Source organism: Eretmochelys imbricata, chromosome 6 (assembly GCF_965152235.1).
Source record: "Eretmochelys imbricata isolate rEreImb1 chromosome 6, rEreImb1.hap1, whole genome shotgun sequence".
Lineage (NCBI taxonomy): Eukaryota > Metazoa > Chordata > Testudines > Cheloniidae > Eretmochelys > Eretmochelys imbricata.
Window position 1 is genome coordinate 42,083,548 of NC_135577.1, and position 24,310 is coordinate 42,107,857.

General features: G+C 37.1%; 1 protein-coding gene across 9 annotated transcripts in view; it reads left to right on the forward strand.

Annotated features, from left to right (window-relative positions):
* Positions 1-24,310, forward strand: part of IMMP1L (inner mitochondrial membrane peptidase subunit 1) — a 71,511-nt gene that overhangs the window by 12,384 nt on the left and 34,817 nt on the right. For 7 of the 9 annotated variants that reach the window (XM_077818475.1, XM_077818473.1, XM_077818476.1 and 4 more), the window contains one exon: positions 12,264-12,305. The exons of 1 other annotated variant lie outside the window; for it this stretch is intronic. The gene's annotated coding sequence lies outside the window, so the exon portion shown is untranslated. Of the gene's footprint in view, positions 1-12,263; positions 12,306-14,788; positions 14,927-24,310 lie in introns of all 9 variants that reach the window. One more of the 9 variants, XM_077818474.1, reaches the window with a different exon arrangement.

Consider the following 24,310-nt stretch of genomic DNA (forward strand, 5'->3'; position numbering starts at 1 on the left):
TGTGTCAAAGTTTGCAGATGATTTTATGTTTTCTTCCAGGTTCTTGACAAAAATGTAAAATAGTGTAGGGCTAAGAACAAATCCCTGCGGGAACCCCATTAGAAAAATACCCATCTGATGATGATTCCTCATTTAGAATTACGTTTTGAGACCTATCGGTTAGCCAGCTTTTAATCCATTTAATGTGTGCCATATTAATTATATATTGTTCTAGTTTTTTTAATCAAAATGTCGTGTGGTGCCAACTCAAATGCCTTACAGAAGTCAAAGTATATTACATCAACACTATTACCTTTATCAACCAAACATGTAATCTCATTAAAAAAGACATCAAGTTAATTTGACAGGATTTATTTTCCATAAATCCATATATACTATATTACTCTAATTCTTTATTAATTGAGTTCTATATTTGTTGGTCCATTATCTTGGAGATAATGAATCGATGGCAGACTGACAGGACTATAATTCCCCAGGTCATCCTGTTTTCCCTCTTAAAATATTGGCCCAACATTAGCTTTCTTCCAGTCTTCTGGAACTTCCCCAGTGTTCCAAGACTTAATTAAAGTCTACATTAATGGTCCAGTAAGCTCTTCAGCTGGCTCATTTAAAACTCTTGGATACAAGTTGTAAGGATTTGCTGATTTTAAAATGTCTAACTTTACTAGCTGCTGTTTAACATCCTCCCGAGATACCAGTTATCATATGACATGACTACATCATCTCTTTTTTTCCCAAATACAGAACAGAAATATTTATTGAACCCTTCTGCCTCATTACTGATAATTTTACCATTTCCATCTGCTAATGGACCAATACCATTGTCAGGATTCTTTTTGTTCCTAATATACTTTTAAAAACTCCTTAATGTTCTTAACTCTGTTGGTCATAGATTTCTCATTGTGTCCTTAGCTTCCCGTACCAATTTTCTATATTTCCTAACTTCTGATTTATGTTCATTAATATCAGCTTCCCTTTTCTTATAGCTCCCTTCACTTCCCCTCTAAACCAGGTTGATTTTTTAACCAGTGTGGCCTTCTTCCTTGATTTCGTGATTGTGGCTTTTTGGGCTTCTAATAAAGTGTTCTTAAACAATTCACAATTATCAGTCACATTTTTCTGATTAAATTTTCCTTTCAGCTGATTTGGCTCATAATTGTTTTCAGCTTTTGAAATTTTCCCTTTTAAAGTACCAAGTATATGTATTTCTGGTCTGGACTTTATTCTGTTGGCACATTATAAATGTGATTAAGTCACAATCACTTGTACCTAAACTAAATTAATTTTTAGTTCTGTGATCAGTTCCTCTTTATCTGTCAAGACAAGGTCTAATATAGAATTCTCCCATGTTGGATGCAGCATTTTTTGATTTAGGCATCTATTATCTATAATATTTAGAGGTTCCAAGGATATTTTATTACTAGCACCATGAGGCCTTATGCCACTCAAATACAAGTCCCCCATAATCACACAGGTTTTCTTCTGCTTCACATTAGAGGTAGATGCATAAGGAGCAAGGCATTCTGTTCCCTAGTGTGATTTGGTGGTTTGTAGACATAAACTAGTGTACCATTTTGTGCTTTCTTTGTTAGGACATTGATCCATAGGCATTCAGATCATTTCCTCCTTCATTACCAGTAACTTGGATACATGCAATGCCATTTTTGACATAATACCACTCCTCCTCCCCTTTTGCCTACTCAGTCCTTCCTGTATAGGGTATAACCATTGATTTTTAACATTCCAGTCATGCAGATCATCCCATTGTATTTCAGTTATAGATCGAATTTATGCTAATAAATGAGCAGTACCCATTCCTCTTGTTTGTTATCTGGGCTCCTAGCATTGGTGTATAGCCATTTAAAGAATTTCTTCTCTTGATGTCCTTTTGTTCCTTCATTAATTTTGTTCTCAACATCTTTATTTTTGTGCTACATGAGTTTTCAGTCTTCCCTCTTTTTATCCTCCCCTTTTATTATGAGATTGAGTGAACAGAAGCTCCTGATCTACGTTTTCAAAGCCATTAATATTTTGTACACATATAAGGTGAATTGAGTTAAATCAAAACAATTTAAATAATTAATAATCATGATTTAAGTCGGCAAGCAGGAAACCTTGATTTAAATAATCAATTTTAATTTTGTTTTGCATTTGTAATTTTTTAGTTGTTTTCCTAAAGAAAGGATGATTTTTATTTGTTGTTAACCATTAACATATTGATTTGCAACTAAATATAGACTTCATATTAAATTTGGTGGTGGAATTTTTGTTTGTTTTGTTTTTTGCTAAACAGGAAAATACACTAATATACACGCATTTATTTAGGCAATTATATAGCTTAACTCACATTCAGTATCTTAATTTTTACATTTTTTACCATGTTAGAAAATGGTGAATGGATGTAATTCTTATTTACTAGAGGATTAATTTTTTACTTGTGATTTGTGACAAGCTGTATTTGGATGGAAAACCAGCAATTTAATTGTTTAATTTAAATGTTATGGATACACAAGAAAAAAGTTTTTCAAAACATGAACTGATTGTCTCTGGTCACTATGTCCTTCAAGATTTTAGAACAATAGATCTTATCCACTCTCCCCTATTTTTTTTCATAGATTGGAAGAAGAAATCAAGCTTTCTTGGTTTTTCAGTTCCCAATTGGTTTCTTAGTGTTGAATAAACTAAAATGAAGAAAATATTCTCTAACTGCAGAAGAGGTTACTTCTGTCAAAAGATGGTCCAGCACTTCAACAGACTCTGGTTTCAGGTGCTTAGCCAGTGACCGCCACCAATTCAGTAGTCTGAATTTTTTTAAAACTTGTCAGCAAACATGTACTGTTTAACGTTTTGTATTTAATTTCTATTATTTTAATAGATTATAAGAAGTTTAGGCCTTAGTATATGTTGTCATAATTTCAAATTGAATTTTAAATAGGCATTTAAAAAAAAAACCCCAGTATTTACATTTTTTAAAAAAAATTTTAAATGTTATTTATCTACCCTATATACTTGTATCATCATTATTCAGCTTCTCCTTAAGGTAAATAATACCAGTCATTTCAATCACTCCATAAGACAGTTATTCTATGCCCCAATAGTTTACTGAACCCCATCTATTTCTGCTATATTCTTTTTGTAATGAGGTAAGCAGAACTGAACACGGAATTCCAGGTGAGGATCTGCCAGTGATTTATATATTTTCATTATATTTTCTGCATTATTTTCCATCCCACTTTATACATCCTAGTAATTTGTTTGACTTCTTGACTAGTGCTACATACTAAGTCCTAATCTTTTTCTTGAGCTGATATAGTTAATAGAACTCAACTTTAATAGCTCAATTATTACATTTTGAGTTAGTTTGCATTTGTCACTAGTGAATTCATCTGCTATCACATTGCCTATTTGCCTAGTTCGGGAAGGTCATCCTGAAATTCTCACTCTTCTCTGGTCTTGATTAACCTCAGTAACTGTGTCTTCTGAAAATGCTGCCACCTCTCTACTCCATCCTCTTTCCAGGTGATTAATAAAGACATTGTATTGCTAGTGTGTATAAGACAGTTGAAGGGAACAGAGTTAAACTAATTATAACACTATTTTACGTACAAATATAGCTGAGTTGGGGAGGACCCAGTAACAACACTATTCTCCCCCCACCCCGACCAGTTAAAAAGTCATTTACCCTTTTAATGTGGATGGGACTTAATCATGTTCTTGCAACTACAAATTTTAACAAGATAACCCGTTCACTGGCAGTTACATTTATAATGTACAAAGGTCTTAACACAGTTATAGAACTTCATATGAAAAAGAGTTCAAATATAGATGCTGCTAGGCATGACAGACAACTTATGCTAGCATGCAGTTATACTTTTTAATATGGACTGGTTATACTTTTAATATGAGCTGTAGCCTCAATTATCTTCAGTTAAATTTTCTTTTAAACTCACACGGTCATGTGACCTCAGCCAACAGGAGAACTCCAGCAGCCAATTTGGATACATACATTGAGCACTTTCTTCAATTTTTAGTTTAAAAATTGTTTAAAAGACTTTTCTAATTTTTTAAATTTTGTGCTCACTCCCCCTCCCCGCACCAGATCTGTGGCCTGCACTGGGTTAGTTAACAGCAGAAGAGCAGAGAAATGTATCTTAAATGCTTTACTAACTATGGAAAATACTTAAATGTTTCAGATATAGGCCTCTCTGTCTTCAGTGTGGTACATGATCAAAGTCATCTTGCAGATCTGCACTAAGACATATTTGGATCACATGTCGTACGCGATAGCTAGCTGGTCAACAACTTCTCATCCACAATTGCTATGAACACAGAGCACTCTCCCAATTTCCCGAGCAGGCTAATGCTGGGACTTAGGAAGATTGCCACTTACTGACCATCTTCTCTCTTCTTTGTCTCTTCTCTCTATTTTATTCTGTTATTGTCCTTTTTTTGTTTTCATTTTCTTTCTTTTTTTTACTTTTATTCAGTTTTGTTCTCCTCTTGTATGCTGATGGCTTCCACTCCTCTTATGCTCACTGATAGCTTCTTTTCTGCAAACTCTAGAACTTTTTATTCATGTTGTAGTCTCCTTGTCCTTCATGTCTTTCCATGTTAACTGCTCTTCACTTGATTGTTAAAAGGCTTATTTGTATTTCACTTATTAGTAGGATCAGAACAGTAGGAGGTGGGACAGATAGAGGTATGTCACCCAGTCTCCAAAAAAAGTAGACATCTGCCCTGTACTTGGTCCTTTTCTTCGTTCAAAGTGATTTTATTTGAGCCAAATTCATCCCTGATGTAAGCCTATTGAAGTCAATGGGTTTACACCAGGGATGAACTTGGCTCTTTTACAGTAGCTTTTACATGCATAGAGTCATCTCATTATATGATACGTTTCTTGGAAAAAATGAGTTTGATAAACAGATAATTGATTAAATTATGCAGTAGTGGCTCTTTGAACAATTGTTTATTCCTTTTAGGTTTTATAGGTGCATATTAATTTTTGACAAAAGGATAGTTGGAAAAAATTAAACAAAAAGTAAGCAAGATTTGATACTCATAGTGAGGCCTCCTGGTTAGAGTTGAACATTAGCAAACATATTCAGGGTTATCCAGCACATATTACAGTTTTTTGCTCGGTAAATATCTGGCAATTTACAGTACAGTAACTCCTCGCTTAACATTGTAGTTATGTTCCTGAAAAATGCGACTTTAAGCAAAATGATGTTAAGCGAATCCAATTTCCCCTTAAGAATTAATGTAAACGGGGGGGTGGGTAGGTATTTTTTTCCAGAGAAATTTTTTTCACCAGACAAAAAACTATATTTTATTTTTATATCTATCTATATATATATATATACACACACAATATATAAGTTTTAAACAATTTAATACTGTACACAGCAATGATGATGGTGAAGCTTGGTTGAGGTGGTGAAGTTAGAGGGTGGAAGAGGGTGGGATATTTCCCTTCCTGCTAAATGATGAACTAGCATTCGGCTGAGCCCTCAAGGGTTAACATGTTGTTTGTTAACACTCTACAAGGCAGCACGAATAGAGGGAGGGGAGACACCATGGCAGACAGAGACACACGCCCTGTGTGTGTGTGTGTGTGAGAGAGAGAGAGATGTGCATTGCCCCTTTAAGTATGCTGACCCCATTCTAAGTACATTGCCTTTAAAAAAAATCAGGAAGTTGAAACAGCAGCTGCATCCAGCAAGCGCTCTCTGTCCTGAGCCCTGTCCTGTCCCCACCCTGCTTTATATGGAAAAGAGGTAAGGGGGGGGCAGGAGTAGGGGGACACCCTGACATTACGCCCCCTTCTTCCCCTCTCCCCTGCACAGCAAGCAGGAGGCCCCCAGGAGCAGCTCCAAGGCAGAGGGCAGGAGCAGCACCTGGCAGTGGGGGGAGGGACAGCTGAACAGCGGGGCAATTGGTAGCCTGCTGGGCAGCTGCTGCACAGGGAACTTAGGGGAACAGGGAGCTGATAGGGGGCTGCCGGTCCACTCTGGTTCCAAGCCCCCACCAGCTAGCTGCAACAGGCTGCTCTTCTTGCAAGCCGTGGACAAAGCAGGTGGCTGCCAAACACATTATAAGGGAGCATTGCACAACTTTAAACGAGCATGTTTCCTAATTGATCAGCAATGTAACAACAAAACAATGTTAACCGGGATAACTTTAAGTGAGGAGTTACTTGTATTTGTTTTTTTAAACTCTGATGAGTGAATGTATAGTTTGCAAAAGGTACAAGATTTGGTAGGTTTGAAGACTGATTTTTTTTAAGTCACCAAAAAGTATTCTAGACGCAGCATAAATTGTAAGAAGAAGTTAGTTCCACATGCCCATTCAATCCTTAGTCTCTTCACTGAAACTGGCAAAGAGGTTACTTATGCAGGACTTACTGGTCTGTTTTTGGGACCTACTATTGTCTCAGTTTCTCCTTCTGCAATGTATCAAATAGACCACCATCAAATTTGGTATTTTCACAGTACTACTCTGCATAAGCACTGACTCCTTCGGTGCTCCAGTCCCGGAGCACCCATTGGAAAAAAACAGCGGGTTCTCAGCACCCACCGGCAGTCCCACTGATCAGCTCTCCCCGCTCCTGCAGCCCCTCCGATCAGTGCCTCCCCCTCTCTCCCAGCATCTCCTGCCTGCTGTGGATTAGCTGTTTACAGGTGTGCAGGGAGTGTTGGGGGAAAGGGAGAGAAATGAGGGTGGGGAGTGGTGGAGGTGGAGCCTGGGTGGGAAGTAGTGGGGTGCGGTGGGGCCTTGGGGAAGTGGTGGAGTAGGGGTGGGACCTGGGCGGAGTGGGGATCGAGCACCCCTGGGGAAAGTGGAATGTCAAAGCATATGCTACTCCCCCTTTGGTTGTAGTTCATTACCATAGAACAACACTCAAAATCTTCCAGCCTTCTTCATCGGGGTAATTAGTACTTTCAGTTTATAAAAGCTATAGCATCCAGGCTCACAAGGTGGGATCCATGAAAAGACATAGGTGTTCCAATGCTGAGAGTCACAGCATCTGTCTTTTAGGCAGCTAGAAAATCACAGGAACAATGCTCAGTCCACAAGCCAAGTTAGGCTCCTAGGCTACCCGTACAATGAATGCGGGGAGAGAGGTGCCTGACAATGCAATCCACAAAAGCCAGGCATGTTAGTTGGGAAACCATCTATGCTGGCTAGTGGGAGATGCCAATAACGGGTGTTTACTAAGCCCCACCCTTCTCTTGGACATAGGTGTCTAAGTCCAGACTGCAGGGAGGTGCCTGTCTGCTTAGCGATTCACAAACAGGAACTTACTGCCTGGAGTCAGGTGGTTTAGGCATGTAAAGCATTTCTTGCAGGAATGAGTTATATGCTTGCCTCTCTGCACACAAAATAGCTGGAGGAGGAGCCCACTCTATAATGTTTAGTCCAGTGGTTAGAGCAGGGGTGGGCAAACTATAGCCCGTGGGCCAGATACGGCCCTTCAAGGCTTTGGATCCGTCCCGCGGGATTGCCCCCCCTGTGGTACCGCAGGCCCCACTCTGCTCCAGGAAGTGGTGCCCGCCACGTACCTGCGGCCCCTGGGGGAGGAGAGGCAGAGGGCTCCGCGAGCTGTTCTTGCCTGTGGGTACCTCCCCCGAAGCTCCCATTGGCCGGGAATGGGGAACCGCAACCAATGGGAGCTTCGGGGGAGGTACCCACAGGCAAAAGCAGTGTGTAGAGCCCTCTGCCTCTCCTCCCCCAGGGGCCGCAGGGACATGGTGCTGGCCGCTTCCCGGAGCAGTGTGGGGCCAGGGCCAAGGCAGGCAGGGAGCACCCGGTGCACGCCACTGCCATCCAGGAGCCACTTCAGGTAAGGGGCGCTTATCCTGAGCTCCCTGTTGCACCCTAACCTCCTGCCCTGAACCCCCTGCTGTACCCCACACCCCTCCTGCACCCCAACCCCCTTCCCTGAGCCCCCTGCCACATCCTGCACCCCTCCTGCAACCCAACTCCCTGCCCTGAGCGCCCTCCCGCTCTGTGTACCCTCTCCTGCACCCCAACCCCCTTCCCTGAGCCCCCTGCCACATCCTGCACCCCAACTCCCTGCCCTGAGCCCCCCTGCCACACCCTGCATTCTTCCTGCACCCCAACCCCCTGCCCTGAGCCCCCTCCTGCACCCTTCCCTGCACCACTGCCCTGAGCCCCCTCCTGCACTCTGCACCTCAACCCCCTTCCCTGAGCCCCCTTGTACACACTGCACCCCTCTCGTGCCCCAACCCCTTGCCTTGAGCTCCTTCCTGCACACCGCACCCCCTCCCACACCCCAGACTCCCTCAACCCCCTGACCCAGCCCTACATTCATAGCCCTGCAAGCAATTTCGACACCCGAATATGGCCCTCAGGCCAAAAAGTTGCCAACTCCTGGGTTAGAGCACTCACCTGGGATGTGGGAGACCCAAGTTTAATTCTCCCTCTCTAGTAGAAGGGATTTGAACGGTGGATGCCCTAAGCACAGGACTAGAGTCATTCTCACTCTCTCTCTGGCCCAATGACTGTTTATCCACTGTGGAACAGTCATTGGGCCAGAGGGAGAGAGAGAGAATGACTCTCTAGCCTGATGATTAGGACACACACCTGGGAGGTAGGACACTTCAGATCCAGTTATCTGGTTCCAATCACTCTGTGTGTGTGGTTGGCTGTTCTGAGGGTTGGTTTTTTTTAGGGATTCTATTCTTGTATTTGCAAAAAGAAACGGAGTACTTGTGGCACCTTAGAGACTAACCAATTTATTTGAGCATAAGCTTTCGTGAGCTACAGCTCACTTCATCGGATGTAGCTGTAGCTCACGAAAGCTCATGCTCAAATAAATTGGTTAGTCTCTAAGGTGCCACAAGTCCTCCTTTTCTTTTTGCGAATACAGACTAACACGGCTGTTACTCTGAAACCTATTCTTGTATTATTATTATTTTGACATTCCAATATAGTTTGCCTTTTAACCTGTGTAATGCACATACAGCTTTGGATAGGCAGCTAAATATCTAAAGTAAAAATTAAAAAGTCACTGAACAGCAATCAGAAGCTAATGATGTTTGGCTATTACCAACCTGAGCCAGAGTTGAACTACAGATGGATTATTTTAAATATCTAATTTCTGAGCATTAGTAAGGATTCACTTCATTCTGTGGTCTTCATATGGCATGAAAGCATAAGCAGTGATCCAAATGTGAATAAAATACTGCAGTGCATTTTGTTCTAAATCTGTATGTCCAGTTTATTTTCAGTAATATTTCTCTCTGCTTGGTGTATGTGCAGGATAGATAATTAGAAAACTTCATTGTCATCAATGGCATTCCTGGTCATAATCTTCTTATTGGTGTCTGCCATTATATTCAAAAGCTTCTTCCCTCATCAGTTCTGGAATGTGATGGCATTAGACTGTACTGATTAAAGTTTTATAGTCACCAAATCAGATTAGCTGTTGTCACCTGACTAGGTAGGACTAGTAGTCATGTGATGCAGTTCCCTGATGTATTCATGCTGTGAGCTGAAACAAGGTAGTTTGCTTCTTAAGATGTTCCTAAGTATCTAACAGCATGGGTCAGGGATTATGATTGCAAAGAAGATGGCTTCATTTTCCTGATCTTTATACTAGCCAGAATGGGATGAGTTTGAAAGTCTAGTATCTTCAGGCCAGCAGCCAACAAGTAGAAATACTATTTAATCCTGCAAGTTCAGATACTGAAAGATTTGGGTTTTTCTTAATATGTAAAAATAATTATAATAATAAATAAGAAGCTGACAAACCATTCAATTGAAAAATACTTGGCTTTGTGTTTCTGTAAGAGATACCAATATGGTTTTCTTTGGAAAGCATTTGGATGCTCGCTGTATGCTTCTCTGTGGGGATACTTGACAGCAGTAATAATTTGGATCTATGCTGAATTTAAACAGCTTTTTAAAATTTAAAATGAATACATACATTGTGAGACATCATGTTTTATGCTATGTATTACTGTAGCTTAAGCATGCTGTGTATCATATATTATAAAGAATAATTGTTGGCTGAATAAATGCAGAACCTGAAAACAGTGATTACTAAAATGACCATTGTAATTTCTGTACAAATATTAAATATGCAATATATTTGTGACTTGCAATCAAGTGGTAGATCCATAAAAATGTACAGTATAGTACTTGATGCATGAGGAATACTTAAGATCATAATGAAATATAAGCTGAGCAGCACTGAGATACCATAGTGATAAGCTCCTTAGAACTTGGAAAAGTAATTGAAAGAAAATATCTTCAGTATATTTATTATAAAAAGAGATGAGATGTATAAATCTTAATTTTGTAAAGTTAATATTTATAGTCTCAACATATGACCACAAATGAGAAGGGTTTGAAAAAAAAGGAAAATGTTTGTGATGATACCTGGGCCTGATCCTGCAATGTGCTCCATGCAGAGGTCTTCCCAGATGGAGCTTACTGAAGAATTAGGATCTAGAAATTAGAAAGGGCTTAATTTTCTCAAGTGCTGAGTATTTACAACTCCATTTGCAGTTAATGAGGAGCCAGGGCAGATAAAAATTGATTATTTAAAAATAGAAAAATTAGATTTTTTTAAATTAAATACATTTCTCATTTTTAAAATAAACATATTTGAAATGGACAACCTGTGTTGCGGCCTTAACTTCTTATCTATTAAAATAATTTAAACACAAAAATATTGTTAAGTAGACCATAGGTGCTGCCAAGTTTTAAAGAAAGTCTCTGAACTGGTAGAAATGACTATCTAAGCACGTGGAATTAGAGTTTGTTGAAGTGCTAAACCAGATTTTGACAGCAATAATCTCTTCTGCAGTTACATACAGAATACTTTATTCACTTCAGTTTATTCAACTAGTTCAGTTCAATGACTACACTAAGAAACCAACTGGGAGCTGAAAAAGCAGGAAAACTTACTTTTCTTCTTCCCATCTATGATGAAAACTAGGTATGAAAGAGGATGAAATCTACTAGTTCCAAAATGTTGAAGGACATAGTGACCAGAAGTAATCAGTTTAATTCACTAACTACAGATGATACTTTGTTTAACAAATGAGTTAGCTTGAAATGCAAAACATGTTTTAATAAACTTTTTTATAAACTTTTTTCATGTTTCTAGCATATTTAAGCTTGTTTTAGTTAACAAAACAGTGTGCATTTTAATTAAATTTCAATCCAAATAAAGCTTGTCACAAATCACAATTAAAACAATAAATAAACTAGTAAATAAGACATGCATCATTTTCTAAAACAATAAAAATGTCAAAGTTAAGAAAAATGCTGTAAATGCTACATAATTGCTTAAATGTGCATAGATACAGTGCATCCTGGTGAGCAAAAAGAAGCACCAAATTTAATGCACAGGCTATATTTAGTTGCAAATCAACACATTTTAATGGTTACCAACCAGTGAAAATCATCCTTTCTTTAGTAAAATAACTAAAATGTACAAATGCAAAACAAGATTAAAATTGATTATTTAAAGCAAGGTTTCCTGTTTCTGATTTAAATCATGGTTATAACTGGTGATTTAATTTGCTGGTGACTTTAATCATCCTGCAAGGAGCTCTGAGTGTTCAGCACTTTTAAAAAGCAGGTCCATAATTTCTGATATATAAAACACATATTAATATGGAATATAAATGAACCTTACAAAATTTTACTTGCCCAGAAGGACTAAAATATAGTCAGTTATTTCATCATCATCGTAATCATCATGGAAAGGGTGGGGAGTAAATTTTGTGCATGAGCTGGTGAATTTTTGTGAATGTTTTGCAAAGGTGATAATAGCGCCTCTTAATTAATTAGCCGCTTACAGTTGGTATGGGTACTTCCACCTTTTCATGTTCTCTGTATGTATATCTTCTTACTATATGTTCCGTTCTTTGCATCCGATGAAGTGGGCTGTATCCCACGAAAGCTTATGCTCAAATAAATTTGTTAGTCTCTAAGGTGCCACAAGGACTCCTTTTCTTTTTACTAATATATCTGAAAACATTACAATTCAGTACCAAAAATGTCCATGGACTAAATGCTAATTTCTGGTGCGGATAGCTTCATGTGTATATGTGAACACTTGGGGATGTTTTAAGATATACAGATAATATATTAATAATAATTAATATCTGTATATACATATAAATTTGTTTTAATGGCTGTGATTAGTATATGTGTCTCACTTTGCAATGAATTCCACTGATGTAAAACAAAATACACATTACATTTATTTTGGGATTTTATTTTAGACTGTCGGAATCATCAGATATCTTTCTTATAAATGTGTACAGGTAAGAACAATCTAGTTGCTGTTGTATCTTCCCAGGTATTTTCTGCTATTGGGCATGTTAGGAATTGACAAAGTTAAGGTTTTGAAGAAATTGGACCGTAAGTGTTGTGTTTTGTTTTTTGCTTTTTGCTTTTCAGGTTGTTACAGACTGAGTCTGTACTGATCATCGTTTTTTCCATTAAAAATCAGCCATCTCAGCAAGTGCTGGAGTATGGACGGTACTAATAGAGCTCCTCAGCACTACAGCCAGCATTTCATTGGAAAGTGTGTTTTTGTTCGTCATCTCTAGGCCAGAGTGAGACCTGGATGCTGCCAAATACTTAGGCTGGAGATTTGAGGGCTGCCCAGATCCTCACAAGTAATAGATTGCTTATGATGTGATCACTTTCAAAACTTTTTTCAGGTTCCTGCTTCTCACTGTTTGTTGAATTATTATTTTTTCTACAGAGATTCACTGGGAGAGCTGCCCATCTATTTTTACATTATACAGAAACAAACAGTAATGCTTCATATGGTATAGCTCTACAGTAATTTCTGGATTAAAAAAAAAATCTGGATAACAAAAATCAATTGAAGAAGCAATCCACGGACACTTTAGTGAATATAGTACTGTGACTGACAGTAGGCCTTCTGAGTCCAGATTAAAATTAAATGTAATTTTTTGGGGGGGAGGGACTGAAGTATTTTTCTCTCAGCAATTTTGCCATCTGCTGAAGTTTCTCTTCTGCCAGACTGAAATTTTCCTAAATAGGGATCTGATCCTGCACCCATTGAAGCCAATGATGAATCTCCCACTGACTTCAGTAGTGCAGGATCCTATTGTTCATATACTAGGTGAGGGAGTCTACCTTTCTGTTATCCAGTAGAATTGGTGCACTGTCTGTAAAATAAACATTTTAGTTTCTAATATTTAATGTTTTTACAATCAACTCCTATTAGATGTGGAATATGGAATCTGTATTGCCAGTGTCACAAATGGTTGTTTCTCAGCAGATTAATTTTCAACATCAGGGTCTAACATGACAGTTTTAAATTGAGCAACATAAAATATATTAGCTGAGATTCAGGAAGTCCTCAGGTTGGAGTGGACTGGGTCAACTATAGTAGTTAAGTGGAAATAGCTCAAAAGTAAATAATAAAATTTAGTTAGTCCAAATATTATTTATTTCTTCCAGCACAATGAATTTTGACCCTGTCATACTGGGGACTATGAGAAATTTTTTTCCCCTTTATATAGTAATATGTACATTTCTTCTATAGAGACAAGTAGTGATGCCCTAATAAAATGTTGATTCAGACTGGAGAAGCTGAACAGTAGGGTAAACATGATGGTGCAAATCTCGGATTGGGAAGGCAAAGGTGTTGGTATGAAGTCAGACTGTCCATGGACTTGGGACAGAGTTGTTTGAGAACTATGTCTCATTGTATGGAGATACGTTTGGTTTATGCACATGTGCAAGTAGTGACAAATACAAGGAAAGTTGTGGACCTAGAATATTCCATCAGATGTTTAAAATATGGATTCCCATAGCTGTAGGTGGCTAGACACATTATTTTTCTTTATCACAAGAAATTTAAAAAATCTTATTGTGTGTGGTACAAAATCATGCAGCAAGTGCTAATCCCAACCAAGTTGGACTGAGGTAGGCTACCAGCATAAAATCAAAATAGGTAAATATTTGCAGGATGTTATCTACCATCTGAACAAATTATTTGGCACTTTGAGATGTCATCACCTTGGTAAGCCGTTAGCATTCATTCTCCATCTGCATATTCATATAGCTAAAAGAATAGGCTACCACCAGGCTTCATGATGGCCTGACGTTTTTAAATGGCTACTAGTCAAAAAGGCAATTTTCCATCAAAAACAGTTTCTGTGGAGATTTTTGAGAAATCTGAGTAACGGGTGTGGTAGTGAAAATGGAGGCATATGCCAACATCATTTCATGCATTGATGTTCATGCACTGGGGAGTTCCAGCAGTAGTTCTTGCAAATAGCACTGCTAGTCCTCTGCTAGCCGCTACAGCTGAGTATTATGCCTGTTTATGTGGTTTAACTAATGTCCATACACATTTTGTGGTACAAGTCACACCTGAGACACACATACTATTTCTACAGGGCTTCTGATTTTTGGTTTTAACTGATAAAAACTGATATAACAGCCCTGATACAAAACATTAAATCTGTGTTTATCTAACTGTAATAGCATGGTGGCAGAGTAGTTTAGGATTGTCTATTAATCTTTGTATGTCAGTGTATAGATGAAAAGTGATTTATAAAAATCATTGTTCCTATATATGTTAAGTTACAAACCATATTGAGATTCTTACATACAAATATATATTTATAACCAAAGGATTATCCTTATAAGAACTAATATTTCTAAAAGGCTTGGGAAAACAATGTATTTAAAGAGTTTTATCTGAAAAGTGATAATTGCTCTGTGCCTTCTTCCATGCTGGCCCCTCTGCACTGAATGCAAGGTCTGAGCACGTGCACAACATCCCTACCTTCTCCACGTTCAAATCCCTTATGAAGATTTGAAGAAAAGTTCAGGCCTTGCAGATCTGCTCAGGAATGCCACTCCATGAATTGAGATGGCATGGAAGAAAAGACAGCAAGTACAGATTTATTTGATTAAACTTTTTTAATATAGTAATTCTTGTAAGCTTTATTGTTTGGTTATAAGTCTGTATTTGTATAAGGAGCTTGGTGAGATATGTACTATAGCAATTCTTGGCTCTTGTCTATCACTTTTCATCTTCAAGGTGCTTTAAAACATAAATAAGCACAACAAGCTTGTGACATAAGTAAATATTATTTCATTTTCAAAGATGGGTTTACAAAAACAGGTTCTGATGTAGCAGCTTGCCTCAAGCTCACAGAAGTAGCCATGTCAGAGCTAGGAGAATTCAGGAGTTCCTGTATACTGATCACTAGATTGTTACCTCTCTTTTCAGATGGGACAGGTGGTGTGATTGGAAAAACTTGCTTAACTTGTATACTGGGAACCACAAAATTTCATCAAAGGTCCTTCATTTGTTTTTTATCCGTTTGCCTTTTTGTTGTGGTGAGGCACTTCTGTCCAGCACTGGAGGGAGCAAATTCTCATTCAGAATTTTCTGACTTTTGTCTAAAACTTTGCAAACACTTCATTCTGAGATCATCATATTTTCCCTACTTGCATTCCCTCTTTGAAAGGGAGATTATAATTATAAAGACTGTTTTCTGGTGAGGAGGAGACAGGCAATGACTTGCCCTCAGACAGATTTTTGTATTGTTATGAAAATCGTTAGGCAGAAGTGCTTGAGCAACAAGCTTCCATCATCCCTCCTTGACGAACTGAGACTCCAGCAGACTTGGAAGTGAGAGGCAGCTTCTGGACTTGACATTTTTATGCTGTTACCAGACCACTAGGCCTGTTCTACAAACTAGATTTTTAACATTTTGGGCATAAAAGACATTACATTCAGAAACAATAAATCCTTATAAGGGGATTGTAGACCCTCTGGCATGTACAGAGTTTGTTTTTTAGAGTTGTTTTTTTCTAAATGGCCTTTTTTTTTTCCAGGCAAAGTTACTAAATTAAATGAATTAACCTTTTTTCAAGCTCCAACAGCCATACACATGATATGTTTTCATTTGGTTTTTACAAATTCAAGGGGTAAATAGGTTTAAAATAAAGTTCAGAATATCCTAAGTTCAAGAGGCCTGAGGGAGCGAATGCCTACTCAATTTCTACTAGACAACCTCTGTTTAGCTGTATAATATATACTTGATAGTTTGGTATGTTAAAAAAAATTCTCCTGTAGTATTTCAGCTTTTCCTTTATGGTCCCATCCTAGATTTTTGTGAAGTCTCCATGTTAAATACAACGTGCAGAGCCCTATCGATGTACAGTACCTCTCAATTTGTAATTAGGTCAGTGGCGTGGTGGCTGGTGAACTGGGAATGTGCATATGGGATCCTTGGATGGGCAGAAATCTTATGCAGCCAACCACTGCTCTTCCTCCTCCCTAAAAAAGATTTTAAAAGTATAATTTATTGTGAACATAAAATATAGCAAGCTAAATAGTCCACTTTGGAGCAATCCATGTATGTAAACTCAGAAAGACAAGATAATCACTGACACATTTCTGTACTTGGTACAAGGCTGGTTGTATCCTACTGTGAATATGGCACTGAATAGTGTTAGTACTATTCTGTACATAAAATAATTTATTTACAAAAATTGCAGCCAAGGATGAATATAAGATTAAAGGCATAAATGTTTTGCAGTAATAGGATGTCTAATATTGCATGTATTAACAACTATTTGACATAACTTGAATTTTGGAATTCGAGTAATTTCCTACACTAAAATACAAGCACATATCTTGCAAGCTGCTAAGGGCTCTCCTTTTCCATTGAAATGTATAAGAGTTGCAGGCGCTCAACATCTTGCAGAGCAGGACCCTTCTAATCATTTGCTAAATTTGAGAAAGATGCCTGTACTTCATTTGATTCACTAAGTAGTCACTATTATTGTGTCAGCTGCATTTTTTACTTGAAAAACATCAAATTAAATAATAGTTTATGCTGGCTTTTATTTTAGTTCATGCATTTAAAAACTGAAACTCAGATAAAAAGAGAGTTTCAAAATAAATTCAGTATATTATTTATGAGTGGAGCAACACATTAGCATTGAGTTCACAATAGATCATATCGCTTTTATTCCATCTTACAAGCTTAGCAGCACAAACAGAATAATCAACATATTATTTGGCTGTCATCTGCTGAACAGAAACCAGAGATCACAAGGAGGTTTTCCCTAGCTACAGTGATGGCCTTTTTGTTCCAAGTCCCCATCTGGGAGGGCCATGGTGTGTTATCATCATATGGAACGCGGGGTTTTCTGTAATCTGCTTAGCCGCACTGCAGTTTGAATCTTCATTCCATGTTTGTGTAATTTATAATTTTAATGAGACCATGGCTCTTGTGGGCTTTGAAATATATTAAAAGCTCTTTTGTGCATATGCTTTTGTTCTTGCTTAATAGGCTCAGTGTATTTAAAACTGATGAATTTTTATTCATAGATTTGGATGTCTGGGGATTAACTTAGACTGAATATCATTGCACTCATCTATTGATGTTTGGAAAGTACTTTTTTTTTTAATACTTGTATCCATAAGTAGAGAAGAACTTACAGAATTTGTGTTGATCTAAAAAAAACCCAGAAATAACACTATTATGAAATTTTGCAGCCATGTGATAAAATATTGTTTTTAATTCTCTCTTATTATATAAACACAGAGCAGTTAAGTGTGGCATGGTTTGAGCAATTATTGTAAAAGTTGCATTATAAAGAATTCATTGTATAATCAGAATCCATGAACAAATATGTCTGGTTTTATGTATTGAAAGCTTAATAGCAAGCTTTGGGAAAGCTGTTAAAGTATATGTAGGAAAGTAGCAGCATTACATGCTTTATTTGCATCCATCTTGTTATTTAGGTTACTTTTTGAGGATAAAGTGCAAAATGTAAATATTTTGATCACAGTGGGGCTAGAATTTCACCCTTCATTTTTACCTGTTTTAGCATTTTGCTTTTTATAACAAGAATATACATTTTTGCTTTATTAAATGAAACTGTTGTTAACTGAGAAAAACACAGGTAAAGAACATTAAAGAGTCATTCATTAAGTCCCTGTTGCTATACCCCAATATTTCATTTTGAGATTCCTGTATTTTCAGGAAATGCTGAGGTCAGTCTTGTCTATCTTTGATTTGATTTTAAAACTGTTTTTCGTAGCCACTCCCAACTTAGCACTCATATACTGCTCATCTTAATATTTTGTATTTTTGAAGTGATTTTTTTAAAAAATGTAGAGTACATTAAAATTCTGAACCACCTCACTCCACTGATGACTTTAGTCAGGCCAGTGTTTGAGCTAAAACTAAAACACTCAAACTTTGTTCTATACAGTTGGTTTTGGCGATGGTGAATATGAAGTGTTGTGTTTTAGTCCAGTGGGGAGATAAATCCAGGGTGAAATTTTCAAAAGTGCTTAATGCTAAGAGACTTCAAAGGGCCTAAGACAATGTGATTTAGGTTCCATAGTCCCATAGACATTCTAGGGCCTAAGTCACTTTTGAAAAATGGGGCTGTAGGGCCTACGTCACTTAGGTGCTTTTTAAAATTTTTACCCTAAATACTCTCTCTCACCTCTAGAAAGTGCACTTACTGAAAGCTGGACTAGAGATACTGTAATTAGTAGGGTAGGTAGTTGAAACTTGCTGTGTGACCATAATATGCTATCTTAGTCTTTATACAAATGGAGGCCATCAGCAAAGTCATTGGGGAATGGGCCACATTGTTTGTTTCCCAGCATCTTTAGGGTCTCTAGCCTGACATTTTGCAGTTCACTTCTAAGCAAATAGTTCAGTAGCACTGAGATCCCTAGAACTTGCCATGAATGATCAGACCTCTGGTCAATCAAGTGAATACCTTATCTTCAACAAAGTCCAATATATAGTGTTATGGAGGAAGACACAATCTCCGGAATATACATAGTCATTAGTGCAGTGCTGTATGTGGTGGAGTAGGGTTGTTTGGGGATCCTATTTTACCCCTAGAAGGCAGCCAATGAGAATTGTTCCAAATACTGAAATCTTAATATGATGATGCAAGTTTGTAAGATCAGATCCATTCTCATGTGAGCCAGTAGTCCTTACTCATATGAGTAGTTCCATCTACTCCAAAGGATTGCTTTAAATGAGTAAGGGCTTGCAGTATTAGACTTCTTGAAGTCACCTGAAGATGGAGTTGTGCTGCAAGGAAGGGTGAAAGAGTTGACAAAGAGGAACAGACAGCAAATCCTCCAAGATCTGCAAGTTTTGGGGGCTGAAACCTGTATGAGTCTGGATTTGAATACAGTAGAGTCAAACCCTGTCCCCTATCTCAGTGGAAAGACCTGTTGAAAACTTAATGAAGAGAATATCAGTTTTCCTTCCCTTCGTTTCCTCTAGTGGGCTCTTCTGTGAGAGAGGACTGCCTGCTCATTATTTCGTAATCTTGCTTACTAAAGAAATCAGTGGATCAGGAGAAAAATCTATTTATCTCTTTTATTCTTGGAAGGAGTGACTAAACAGTACAGCTCTTCTATGTAACAAGGTATTCTAGGTATTCTCTTTAATTTGATGAGTGATAAGTTTTTTTTAAAAAGTATCCATATTTTATATAGGACATATTTTCCCATTAAATATGATGCACTACTTTTCAGTTTTCCCAGCTCTTCTAGATCATGTAACATTAGGATCTCCTAAAGGAGCCAGAGTATGAAAAAAAGTTTTTACACAAATTAAAATGATAGCCAGAATGTGGATAAACACTTGACCTGAATGTAATTAATAGACAGTTCAATTTTCCTTCTGTTTTCATTAATGTACCTTGATTTAAAAAAAAGTCTAGCGTAATTTTTGTGACAAATCACTGATGTGAGTGGTGATGTTACACTATGATACCTGGCCTACATACCTAAAGTCAACCTAGCTGCATCCCTCTGTGAATAATTCACACCCTTAAGAGATGTAGTTAAGCTGACCTAAGCCCTGTTGTAGATACTGTTGACCTAGCTCTAGGGAGTGGATTTACTACAGCAACAGAAAAACACTCATTGCTGGAGTAAGTATCTACACTACAAGAGCTACAGCAGCATAGCTGCAGTGTTGCAGTTGTGCCACTGTAGTGTAGACAAACCCTGAGAAGAAAGGTGGGTAGTATTCTCTGTAGTCAGGAAAAATTGATAATTTATCTCAGTCTATAGGTAGTATATGATTCATTTACAATAGAAGGAGATATATAGATTTTTTTAATCATAAAAATATGATCAAACATTTTTACTGTAATCCATAAAGCCTGTTTTAGGGAAATTATATTTAAATTAACTGTATTTTATTGGCTGCTTCTTTATGTGCTTTCTGCCTTTAAAGTATTGGCACAAAATGTTAAACATTCGTTTTACATAATGCCATTGGTTATAGGGAGATGATAAATATGTCTATTGATTTCCTAATTTTATTATGTACATAGGCAATTGTAATCCAAGATTACAGCAAACAAGATGTTAATTTCTAGACATAATCTATATACTTTTCACTTAGAATGTGACTGTTACAGAAGCAAAGAATAAAAAGGGAATATCATTTGTGCTATCCTCACAGGAGCTGTCAATAAAAGATGTAATAGGGGATTTAGGAATCTGGAAATGGCCAGCTAATTTATGTGAATCTATTTTATTTCAGCTAGAAAGACCAAGCTCTGTTTCGTCTGTACTGCATATTGCAGAGCACAGGCTGTCTATAGAAAACCAGGCGGCTGCATATGGATAGTCCCTTGATATCATTCACTTGCTGTGTAATCTTATTATGCAAAGTTCTAATCTTCACCTAGAATGAATGCCTCTGGGTCAGAATATAGTCATATCAGGGTTTTTGAGGTCATGTTTTGTGATCCTTAGCTTATTCTTCTAAGTAGGGTTGGGATTTAAAGGGTATTCCCCAGACACTAGCAGAGATAGACAGCAGAACCTGCTGCCTTTTTGGAAGACAAGACCAACATGAGGTCCTGGTAGGATTAAACTTGATTTGTAGCTGTAGGATTTTTTAACAGATGTATTATTGGACAGGGAATAGGGGGCCACCAGCACAGCGAAATTGGATCACAATTGGCATTCTCAGGGAGTCCGCTGGCTGCTAAAACAGCAGCTGCATGTGGATTTGACTTCTTTCAGGTGAAGCGACTTCCAGTCATTTGGAAAGGATGGGATGAAAAGGAACCTTGGTGATAATTTTGATGTCTGCAAGATTTAGTACCAATGTAATGGGATTATCGGTAACACCTTCACTGCAGAAAAAGCCACCTGGTGCTATAACTGGCAGCAACTGAGAACTAATCCTTTCCCATCTCTTGGATGTCATTCATGAAGCTCAAAGTGATTTCTGTCCTGCTAGCTGTGATTCATTTTATAAACAAAAAAGTCAGGTGACAAAGACATAGAATATGTAAGAAAAATGAGCAGACGATATTAGTAATTGCATTTTGTTTTCTTTGTTGCAGAATATAAACTATGCTGTTCTTATAAAATATTTATCGTGTAGAATACAATTTAATGTGGATGTGTAACTTTTTCCATCAACCTCCTTTTTTCAGCTTAAAAACTAAGAGTCAGAGTTCTGCAATAAGTACATAGCAATATCTGGAATTAGTCATAAAATATTAACAGTATTGTATGCTAATATTTGTGTGATCAGAATGTTTATACGGCAAATGCATTAAGCTGTCAATGGGTCTCTTCTTGAATGTATAAATTTTGGTTTTAATCATGAATATTGCTTTTATGTTTACATCTGCTGTAGTTGCCTGCTGTCAAGACAATGTATTGACTAATATGGCACCTGAAGATGCTAAGATATTAATCTTTTTATAATTAATAAAATGCTATTTAAGTGTGCTGATGAATCATTTTTTCCAGGGAAATGTACATTACATGATCTTACTAATGTGCAAGAGCACAACAATAGTAGTATTAGTGCCAGGTTTATTTTAAAGAAGTTAATGAACCATGAGTTTTTGTAGTTGATTGGATTATGCCGTAAATGTGTCAAATACCATCGAAATAAGATTTCATTGAAGGCTTACTGTTTAAACTGAAAACTTTGTTTTGGGATTTTAATTATTTTGTTATTCTTTAATATATTACTCAATAAAATAGTGAAGGGAACTGTATGAAATTATCCCATTAATTGTAAAAAAAAACAACTATATATAACTATGTCTGAACTATGTTACCACTGTTGTGACATTAATTATCTTAAATACTTATAGCAGTCAAGTGATTTCCGCGTCTTTATAACGAATATCCGATGTCCTGAATATTTCACTATAATTTACTGTTCCTCTCTTATACTGTATGTGAAATAGGAGTAATAATCTCTCTCTACTTCCTGGGGTAGTGGAGTGAGACTTCACTTAAATCTTGTGAAGTGCAGAGAATTATTAAGGCCAGTCAGTAAAACAATTGGGAACAGGACTTGAGACCTCTTGGCTTGCTGTACATTTCCCTTGGTTAGGGGGCAATTTTATAATGGCTGTTGCCGCAGTGGGTAGAGCAATCACCATTTTACCAGATTCTTTATTTCCTTGAAAACTTCAGAATGTTGCTGGTCAATTGAGGTATCCAGGGGATGATGGAGTTTAGTAGGTATGTTCTTTACAAGCTTTGAGAATAAATTTACTGCATGTGTTTGGTATGGTACACTATCAAGTATGTAATAGCTTGGTGAAATAAAAACAAGTTTCTTCTCAGATCAGGGAAGTGACACTTGTGATTTTTAATTATTGGAAGTTGCTGGCCCAGCCAGTAGCCCCACAGTAGAACTTTGTGTTTCTCTCCAAGAGACCCATGTTTTCTTAATGAGAAGTCTTTCTCTACCAGTTCCGTTTGAAAATAAATTCTACACCATTTATCAGTCAGGAAGGGGGTACAACACAGTGGCTCTTTTTTTACTCTCTTGCTTTTGCTCTTATCACTATTATGTGCTTCTGTTTCCCACAGTGTTAAAGTTAAATATTTTTGTATTTAATGTAGTGCAACCAAAAATTCTTTAATTTATAAAATTAGGATTTACCTTTGGACTCCTTTTCTTTTTGCGAATACAGACTAACACGGCTGTTACTCTGAAACCTTTTTCTTGTGGACCATCCACAAGTAGCTGAAGTCTTTCTGCTGTATTAATATAATCAAATATTAACATGATGTTTCAGAATTAGATCAGTGTGAAGTCTAATAACACTAGGGTATTTTTGTTAGGCTTTTATGTTGACTTCTGGCTGAGGCAGCCTCTCTAGCAATTACTGAAGGAGATAAATATTGCTATTGCAACTTTTGCTAGAAATGTTGAGGCCATTAATTCACACTTGTCATATGACTGTAATCGATCTGCCACCACTCAGTCTTCCTTTTATCACCTTAAAAACATTTCTAGGCTAACAGCCTTTCTCTCTGTGGAATCAAGGCTTTAGTACATACTTTTAAATATTCTAGGTTGATTAAGGCCGAGTCACTTTTCTGGGTCTCCAGAATAACTCTTAATGAAATTGCAATTAGTTCAAAATGGAGTGGTTCAAGTATCAGTTTACAGAAGGTCTTCTGTAAATACTGTGTTCTAGACATTGCATGCACCAAATTGGGCAAATAATTTATGTTAAGATTTTGCTAGATGATCGACAAGGTTTTTCATGATTTGATTCCTTTATACATTAGTGAATTTCTACCCTTTTATACACTATCTTGGCCACTAGTTGTGACAAAGTTTTTGTTGGTAATTTCACCATATGACTGAAATCTTTTTGGTTACATTCTGTTTCACTGTTGTGAAATTTGTTACCTGGCTATATTAAGTATACTAAATCATTGCTCATTTAAGTTTACCATGATGGTGATCTTTGATATGAAAGGTGTTAAGCAAATGCTTTTGGAATAAGAAACTACAAGAAAAAAAATTCAAAATATTTTTGTAGACATTATTCTGCTTTTTATTTATCTTTACAAGTAAATACTAAATACAAAGCAAATCTAGATTTTAGTTCTATCTTTATTCAAGTAAAAAAACCCCATTGATTTCGATGGGAGTTTTGCTCAAATAAAATACACCGTGTTTAACCCTATGTTAATGTAATCCTATGTTTCCCCATTTAAAATTGTGTCATAAAATACAGAAGTGAAGATTTATACATCAGTGTTAACAAAGCCCAAATGCAGATAGATAATATTTTTTATTTCTTTATTTTATCAAACATGTAGCATAATATTTTGGTTTGATTTTTTTTTTTACATTAATGCAGTATAACAGAGGGGGAGAAATCCTGGCCCGACTGAAGTCAATGGTAAAACTCCCACTGTCTTTAAAGGGCCAGGATTTCATCCAAAATGTGGAGGTTCGTTGAGTTAACGTTCCTATAGAAG